Source organism: Falco peregrinus, chromosome 13, assembly GCF_023634155.1.
Source record: "Falco peregrinus isolate bFalPer1 chromosome 13, bFalPer1.pri, whole genome shotgun sequence".
Lineage (NCBI taxonomy): Eukaryota > Metazoa > Chordata > Aves > Falconiformes > Falconidae > Falco > Falco peregrinus.
Genome location: NC_073733.1, coordinates 15,813,854 through 15,822,933, shown reverse-complemented (window position 1 = coordinate 15,822,933; position 9,080 = coordinate 15,813,854). Strand labels below are relative to the sequence as shown.

Genomic DNA, 9,080 nt, shown 5'->3' with positions numbered 1-9,080 from the left:
ATTTCTCATTAATGACCAATATCAATGTCTGCCATTAAAAGCAGCATCCAACAGCACCTTTCTGGTTGCATGCAAAAGTTGTTGGCTTGACTTCTGTGCAATTTCTCCCCAGCAGACAAAAGCATTAGTCCTGTTTTGCCCTTCTGGGTGAGCAATTTCTTTGTTCCTCTTGCCAACCAGCACATTCCTAGATCCAAAGCATTCCTGGTCCTGCTGGCACCCCGTTATGGAGGGAAGAACAGATTTACAAAAGCAGAAATATTTGCTGATATTACGGGAAGTTGGTTAGCTGAGATCAGCAACAGATTTAGTAGATGATCAGTTTTGTTCTTGCTGGTACGGGGGCCACCAAGGTTTGCAGGGTGGCGGGAGGGGGTTCGGCGGTATTTGGGAGCTGCACATTATCTGGCTAGACGATGCATGAGGTGGGAGAGCCAATGTTCTGATTTCTCTGGTACGCACAGATTTTCAGAAGGCACAATAATTTAACAAATATGTTTTGTCTCTGGGTGGATTCCTGATTCCATTATTATTTTGTCCTCAGTCACCAGGCAGGCATATCTCGGTGCTCAGGCCCAGCGAACCATGGCCTGTGTGAGCACTGGTTGTATGCAACTTTATTAAAAGGCTTTTAAAAACGTTGCGTGGTAACCACATGCCCCCAGTGGTGGGATACCTGGAGATGATAACTGAGTATTTGTCGTTTGGAAACACTTGAAATCGTGTCCTCTGAGTCAGATCTTCAGGTCACCGCTCACCAATCCCCCTCTTCCCCCCATTTTTTCTCCCCAGTTTTGCCATTGCTGCTGGGTGACTCACAGGGAATCAGCAGAATTTATCTGCTGGGTTTTTTGTGTTTTTTTTTCACAAGACAAGCCTCCTAAAAAAGCAAAGAGCACAATGAATTTTCAGCAGATTAACAACTGAGACCAGCAGGACTCCCTTGTGACCAGAAATTAGTCTGTGCAGAAAGGGAAATGATGGACAATTCAAGGCATATTAACTCAGTCCTGAGATGAGCACCAATATTTCTAATCAAGAGGAAAATCAAAAAGGAGTATCTCATTAGATGATATATAGAGCATTCATCAAAATATGAATTTAGCATGCAAGCATCCCATCTTCATCGTGGCTACAGAGAAATCACTCCACTCTGACCAGTGATTTAAATAGCCTAAAATGATTTTTGTAGCCTAATGTTTCAAATGGCAGAGGAAGCCAGATGTACCAAAACAACATTTAAAGAGAGACACACCCTTCCTAAGAAACAGAGAATAAATATTGTTTGTTGCAAAATACCTCTAAAAATAATGTTATTCCTGTTCTCCATCTTGTTGACCTTTGCAGAAATTAGTCATCAAAGTGATTCTCGGTGGCGACAGTCTCTGTGGATTTGGGGAAGCGGTGTCTATCTATTTACTTGTTTCAAGACTGAGACTTGCTGGATGATGAGGATTTACCAAGATTTATCTCCCTGCTCAGCTAATAAATGACAATTTACCTATCAAAATAAAAATAAGCAAACCTTTGACCCGATGCACTCCTCTAGAGCTGTAGGTAATTTCCTTTTTCACGTACATCTTGGCTTCTGTCAACTGTTGTAGGAAAAAGGTTTTCACGCTCTAGGCAGAGGCTTGGAGGAATTACAGACATTTTTCTCTTTATTCGGTAGTGCAAGGAATGGTCACTGACACAAGAATTACACAACTGCTACAAAACACTTGGTGTTGGCTTATCACAAAATGTCAACCATCCTCAGAAACGGCCAACCTAGATTGCTGCAGACAACACCACACATTGGGCTGGTATTTATGGTGTTTACTGGTTTTCCTTTGCAAACACCTGTGAAGAATTACCCCAGTGGTCCTGGTTCAGCAGGACCAGACGTGTGATGGTGTCTGTCACAACACAGCGGAGAGGCTGGCGCTTGGCACCACACATACCTAAAGACACACCGAAGTCCTGCCCGATGGGATTTACCGAGTGCCAGTGTGCTGCCAAGGTCCAGCTAGCCTAAGGGCCCGCAGAAATTTAAACAAGGATTATCTTAAAGTGGCAGAAAACAAGCAAAGGCAGATCCCGTCACCAAAGCAGGGCAGCTGGCATGGGCTGCCAGACCTGAAGCACAACCCCATGCCACGGGGTCTCGTGCCCTTAGGGGCACCCAAAACCTTTGAGTAGCCCAAGTCCTGCTGCTGTGACTGAGCACGTGGGGTGCCCACCTTTCCCCCTGCAGCTCCGAGGTCTGGGTTTGCTCCTGTTCCCTTTGTCCAGGGAACTTGCTCCACTGGCACAGGAGAGCTGTAAGAAGTGGCTTGGACGGGGAGGAAGGCACACCTGAAATCTGGAGAGCTGCCCAGAGGACATTGTTTTTGGTTGAACCTGTCCTGGCACAAAGATTGAAGCCTGAGCGCTGTAACTACCAGGGAGGTATTTTTCTTTTTTTTGTGTGTGTGTTTGAAACAGCTGTTTCTCAAGCTCAGCTTGACTCACTGAACAATGCAGCCTGATGGAGCTGCTGACTTTTCATGCAGCAAAAGGTAAAAAAGCAGGAGGGTTTTTTTGCTTGCTGCAGAGCAGCCTTCAGAGCTATTACACTAACCATTTGCTGCAAGTGTGTGCAGCATCCCTGCCGCCACAGGAGGGGAACCACCAGTGTATGAGATGTTGTCACGTGGCACCAAGAACCCTGCGTGCAAGGACATGGTGAAGCCCAGGCTGACCTCCTTTTACTCCTCCCACCCACCTCCTTCGGCTGCGTGCGTTGCTCTTCTCACTGAAGAAGTCACCTGAGGTCCTCGGCAATGCCATGCAAAAGCAAAGCAGAATGAAGAGCGGGGCAAAGACCAGTTACGAGAATGAGATTCCTTCCTTCACTGTGCAGCATCAGTAAGGGGCACGTTTTCTCCGTGCCAGTAACAAGGGAAAACTCTTCCGCTGCCCCACTTGCATCAACAAGATACCTGGGTGACCCACGAGCTTCTGTGTGCCACGTTTCAGTGCAAACCCCACCAAAATTAATGTGACTAATGGCAGCCACATTACTCTGCTGGCTTACTCAAAATTAAATGGTCTCCTGGAGCACAGGAGTGAACAGATGTCTACACTGCAACATGCACGTGCAGCAAACTCCCAGTTCTACGCAGGCATAAAAGGGCTTCTGGCAGATGGGCTGTGCATGGGAAGTCAAGCAACTTATTTTAGCCAACAACTTGGATAACACAGCCTCCATTTTTTCATCATGTTTAGATGAAAACATGCTAGTAAGAAACCAAGGGAATCCCGCAGCGGGACTTCAGCCCGGGATATCTGCACCGGAGGCTCGTTTGTACCGTACCTTCAACTGAAGTCTGAGGGAAGGCTGGACAACTTCAAATGCAGACGGTTGGTGCTGGCAGGTCTTCCCACCAGGGAAGGGGGACTGTGGGAGAGATGTGGGGTTTCCCCCCCCCCCCAGCTCAGTTGCTTTCTGAGGAATGAACAGGTTAATCTGCTTTCACCAGGCACCTGAGTGCAGGACCTCCCTGCAAACCCCGGGAAACATTTCTAAAAACCTGTAGAAGACTGGCCATGTCACATGCCTCAGCAGAGGTGTCTGCACAGCTACACACAGGTGAGCCAGATGCAAAGATTGTTTCAAAAAAAAAACCCAAAATCTGGAAGCTGTTGGTACCAGCATGGACAAAGTGGCCAACAGGCTGTTGCGTGAGGACAGAAACTTGAGAGGAGGCAAGAGGAGGTGGCAAGGCTGTTTCAGCAAGAGGGGAGAATGAGGAAGACCAGCAAGAGACCGCAAGGCAGCAACGCGATCAGGTAACTTGCTGATGGAAGGCCGTGTTTGCTGAGGCTTGCAGATCCAGCTGGCACTGTCTCGATGCAGAGGAGGCATCAGGTGGCAGAGCTCACATGCCAACCCCTGCCTCCCATGCGGATCGTGGCAGCCGTTCAACTATCTCAGAAATCTTCTCTGGGCAGATTACAAGGGAAGCAGAGACGAGAAGCACACGCCAGGCCAGGAGGGAACTACACTTCAGGACTCGCTTCGCCTTTGCGTGACTTCTTGAGTTGTATGGTGTGAGCTGAATTGTCATTCAGGTCCTCAACTATTAAATACTGTTCTAGGAGTAACACCAGATCCTGAATCTGGATTTGGGTTAAGGGTGCAAGACTGCATGATATGCCTGGTGAGGACAGAGTCAGATAGTTCAGCTGAAAGAGTGCTTTTAGAACTCAGTTCATATTTAAAAGGGGAAATAAGTGGATTTGTAGGGTCCCAAGATAAATGACCAGGCAGCAGGGAGCTAGAATTCCTGTACTCTCGCTCACCCAGAATCCTGCTTGACCCAGTGGGAAGCTCCTTCAGAAATCTGTCCTCGAAAAAATCCCACAAGACAGGGATGGGAAGGGAGAGGACTGTTCTCAAAATGACTGACAGGCCCCATAGCAAGGGGAGGACATATACCTTCCTCCGGGACAAAGACAACAGGACCTCATCTGAACCCCCTCTCCAGGCAGCTAGAAGGTCCCCAAAAAAACCTAATCTTGATGCTTTTTGAACCTATCTGGCTCCAGACACTGACCCTATTTAGCAAACAGTATGTTCAGTTAATGGCAGAACAGAGCACCTGTACCTATAATTGCAGAAATTTAAGACATCATAGAGTGCTCAATAGAGATGACAATAGGAGAATTTTGCTTCAAATAACATTTTTTCACCAAACCTCTGCTCTTAATTTTACCTATTAACTAAAATCCACTCCCCAAGTTGTAAATCTGTGATATCTGATGGGCTAATACAAGTTTTACACAGTGATAGCATCAAGATTTTTTAAATTCACCCAGGCTTATCTAAATCTCTGGTTGCTTGATTTTTTCAGAGTCTGGACAAGTTTTCCGAAACTCAGTTCCCCTCTGGTGTAAGTATTGTTCGGCAGCATCAGAAAGGCTTTCCAAGGAGAAGTGAGACAGACTGGAGTTCCTGTCTCCTTGAATCCCTGCCAAGCGCATCTTGAATTACAAACTTACAGACTAGTGTGGTCCTGCTATTGATGAGAGTTCAAAAGATTCTGAAGTACAATGACACCGATCTTCTGTTTAATTGTTGCACAAATCAGGTAACTGAATACAGAGGATTCAAATAAAAGCTGAGTAACTGACAATACAAAATCAAGAGGAGGGAAAAACAGCTATGCAAAATTACTGTGTTTTCAGTGATTCCTGTGAAATAGCAGAAAATGATCCAGAGATTTAATGACTGTCTTGGAAAATATTCTTGTTACAAGTGAGAAATCCTGAAAAAGGAAAATGTGACTCTTGTTATGTCTAAACAACCAACAACTATTGCAACAAAGAACAAGGAAGCTTGATACTTAAATTGAAAGATCGGTCTTCATAGTTCAAAACGTACAGAAGAATGTGACGTGATTTATTTTAGGGCAAAATGGCACTAGTAGGTAAAAAACACTGGAAAATGTGGCAAAACCAAGTAACTCATAGGCTTCAAGGCCTGAATGAATCACTTCTGTCACTCCGTCCAGCTTCCCAGAGAGCTTTGTGTCTCGTGTTTATTCTTTTTAATCTAGTCTCATTTAAGGAAGTGCCTTTCCAATTTCATATCACCACGTCGGGGTTGGGGATGTTTAGTTAACAGCAATTTGGAGGGTTTAAAAACCATTTATTTGCAGCCCAGCTGCTACAGTTCTTACTCTGCAGGAAAACACTTTTTGGATGTGTCACCTGAGCATCTCAGTTTTAGGTTAAAAGCCTCCTCCCTGCTTTGAACTTTGCAGACTTCAGGGATTGCCAGTGCCAATCTCAACCATGGTTTAAGTAAAAACGTTTGAACTGTGATCCTGTGTAAGCTACCAGCACTCTGGAAGAAGGCAAAATTGATACAGCACAGCAGGGAGTAATAAGATTAAAAGCGTTGCTGACTACGTTTGAGTTCAGTGACTTGTTTTGGAGAGGTATCTAGGCTTACAGCTAAGGCAGCTGCATGGCTGCACGCCAGAAGGAAGTTCACAGCAAAGCTGTTTGCACAGCATCAGCCTATTTTTAGTACGTGGGGAAGGAGCAAACTCCTTCCTCCCCCTGCCCCAAGCCTCTGTAATGCCCTCCACTGGCAGGCTGGAGCTGACGGCAGTCTTTGCACAGGAATACGGATTTTTTTCCAGCCAGCAGTGTGAGATAGGGTGTTGCATGTGTGCCAAGCAACCTCCATGTCTATCCAGGGAATAAAAAGCAGAGCAGCACCAGCCCTGGTTGCTCTCTTCTCAGCTGGAATGTTGTTTTAGGAAAAATAAAAGCAGAAAAACAAAGTAAGAGACCATCTTCGCACAAATTCAGATGAAGGTTTAAGATTCCCGCCACAATAATTGGGTAAGAGATTGGTCACCCCAAACTCTGTATCATCCCACTGCACATACACAGGCAATTAAGCATCCAGGAGTTGTGTGTACAAATCCCACACGTACGTCTGTATAAAGCACTGCTGTCACTGCGCTTACTCTTACACAGTAGAAATGTACAGTCAAGGTGTGGGACACGTTCACTCAAAAAGTTGGGAGTGCTGCAGTACTCCCAAAAATCTGAAATGGAAGGGTGGAGAGTGCCTTATGCTGGGTGGTGTCGGAAAGTCCGTACTAACTACGCAGACGTGGGCCACTCCACAAGAGCATGCCGGTCTCCCCACAGATGTTATTGTTACCACAAGTGCTATTTCAAAAGAAAGATGAAAAAGGAAACACATGGCTGTGAGCCTTGAGGTCAAGCTCAAGAGCTTTGCCAGTGCCGTGTTTTGCTCCAGAGCAGTTCTCCAGCTCCCTTGCAGAAGGCACTGGTGTGAAACTGTAAGAGGGCATTTCAGTTAGCCTTAGCCCCATCTGCACCAGCCGTAGGATGCCCACTAACTTTTCCTTTAAAATCTCAAATTCCAGAGATTCCACAGCCTGCCCAGGAAAGGTATTCCAGAGCTTAACTCTTCCAGCTGCCCATTCTGATGTCTAAGCTAAATGTCTCCTGCTGCAATGGGATCTGTTTTTCTCATCCTACCCACAGCAGTGAGGGAAAGTGTTTATTCCCTTCTTTGCAGCTACCTCCTACCAATTTGAAAACGCCTCTCCCATCACCTTGAAACCAGCCCAGTCCTCCATCCTGTTCTCTCACTGCTTTTCTCTGGTTGCTTCCAGCTGTTCCACATTTTCCATGAAGTGCAGTGCCTCCAGCTGGATGCCATGTTCCAAGAAAGGCTACTACCACATGAGGAAGAAGGACCACGTCATGTATCTTACAGACTATTTTCCTGTTCAAACATTCCACAACATCATTATGTTTTTTTCAGGAACAGGATGCTGTTGAATCATGTTCAGCTGGTGCCTGGCTATAACCCCAAGAGAACTTTGCTGTACAACTGCTACCCTAGCAGCCTGTCCCGTCCTGTATTTTTTTGTGCAGCTGATCGTTGCTTCTGCTGAAGTGTATAAATACGCATTTATCAAATCCATTGCTGGATTTACATTCTAATTCTTTTGAATTTATCCAGTTCATTTTGAATTGTAAATGTCTTCTACTCGGTCAGCTCAAGTCTGGTGTTCCCTATAATTTAACCAGCGTACACCATCTAAACTGTTAATGAAAATACCAAGTAACATCAAATTGTAGCAGAAATGTAGAGAATCCCACTCAATACATCCTCGCAGTCTGACTGCGAGTGATTAATAATTCTTCTGACTGGGGTTTTCCAAGCAGGTTTTTATAAACTCACTTTTAAATTTGTGTCAGATCACATTCCCCTACTTTAAGGAAAATCATTACACGTAAAGCTGTGCCCACTGCTTCTCTGTTCAAGACATTCGTTGCCTTTGTGTAGGAGTAACCTTAGCTAGCCACAATCTGATCTTTCGTTTAAAAGCTTACCGACAGTTTCCCTTTTCCGTTAATTTTCCAGTTTAAACTACTGACCCCGAGTTCTGAACAGATGGGTGGAAGCGGAGAGCCAAGCTGAGCCTTCAGTTTACAGCATCCCCCTTTGTCCCTAATGCTTGAAAGTAATTTACCATATGGGGTACTCAATCGAGGCACGAGGATCGCTACTGTTGTACTTGTGCAGCAATCCCTTACATACGGCAGAGTAAGTACAGCTTGTCTAGGCAAGGACAGGACAGCCCCTGAAGTATTCGCTACCCTGCCCCAGCATCACACACGGACAATGGAAGTCTTCTGATCCTATGTCTCTGGATCCCTCTCCTCAATTATTCCAAGATTTCAGTGATACGTCACATCCATGAAACAGAGAAGGCTCCTCAACAACATCCTGCGCTTCCTGCAAAGATCCCAGCTGACTGAACTAAAACACAAAAAACATACAGCAAATAGATGTGCATCCAGTAATTATTTCCATGGTATCAAAAACCATGTGGTAAAACTACTCCCAACATCAACTTTGATAATATAAGTCTTAAATTAACCCCGTAAGAAAACCTTTGCAAAGATGGATGTGGCATCACAGGATCAATAATTACACTTCATCAACAAGACCTGATCATTTGGCAGCTCCTGTCTGAAGATGATACATAACAATTTCTTCCTGACACGTACGTCTCCGCTGACTGGGGATACGATTTTTCTCAGGTCACTGTAAATACCTACTGTGCTCAGTAAACTGACTCCTTGTTTAAGGCGACGACAAGAGCACGTAGTTGTTTGCAGAAAGTAAGATCTTCATCAAAAGGCCAACAGTATCCTTCCCCTATGGAGTTTTCCCATCATATTTCTTGATACTTTAAATACACTGAAATGTACTGGCAGTTATGTATTTGGACAAATCCAGCATTTTACAAGCGATCTTTTGTTTTGTTAATCTCTTACGCTACATCTATGTATGTTCTAAAGTGCATCCTGGCCGTAGCTGCTCTTCTGCAGTGTAAGTATATTACACTCTGCATTCCCTTGGTATCTTAAGTCTAAATTAATTTGCTCTTGAAAAAGAAAAAAAAATTCTTGAAAGGTGAGAATGGGAACCTTCAGTGAGTCAGTTGCTTCACATTATTAACTAGCAGAGCAGCTTACCCGTTGCACAAAGT

General features: G+C 45.0%; 1 protein-coding gene across 1 annotated transcript in view; it reads right to left on the bottom strand.

Moving 5' to 3' along the window:
- LOC101912667 (P2R1A-PPP2R2A-interacting phosphatase regulator 1) overlaps positions 1-9,080 on the bottom strand; it is a 180,471-nt gene that overhangs the window by 112,707 nt on the left and 58,684 nt on the right. The window lies entirely within an intron of this gene.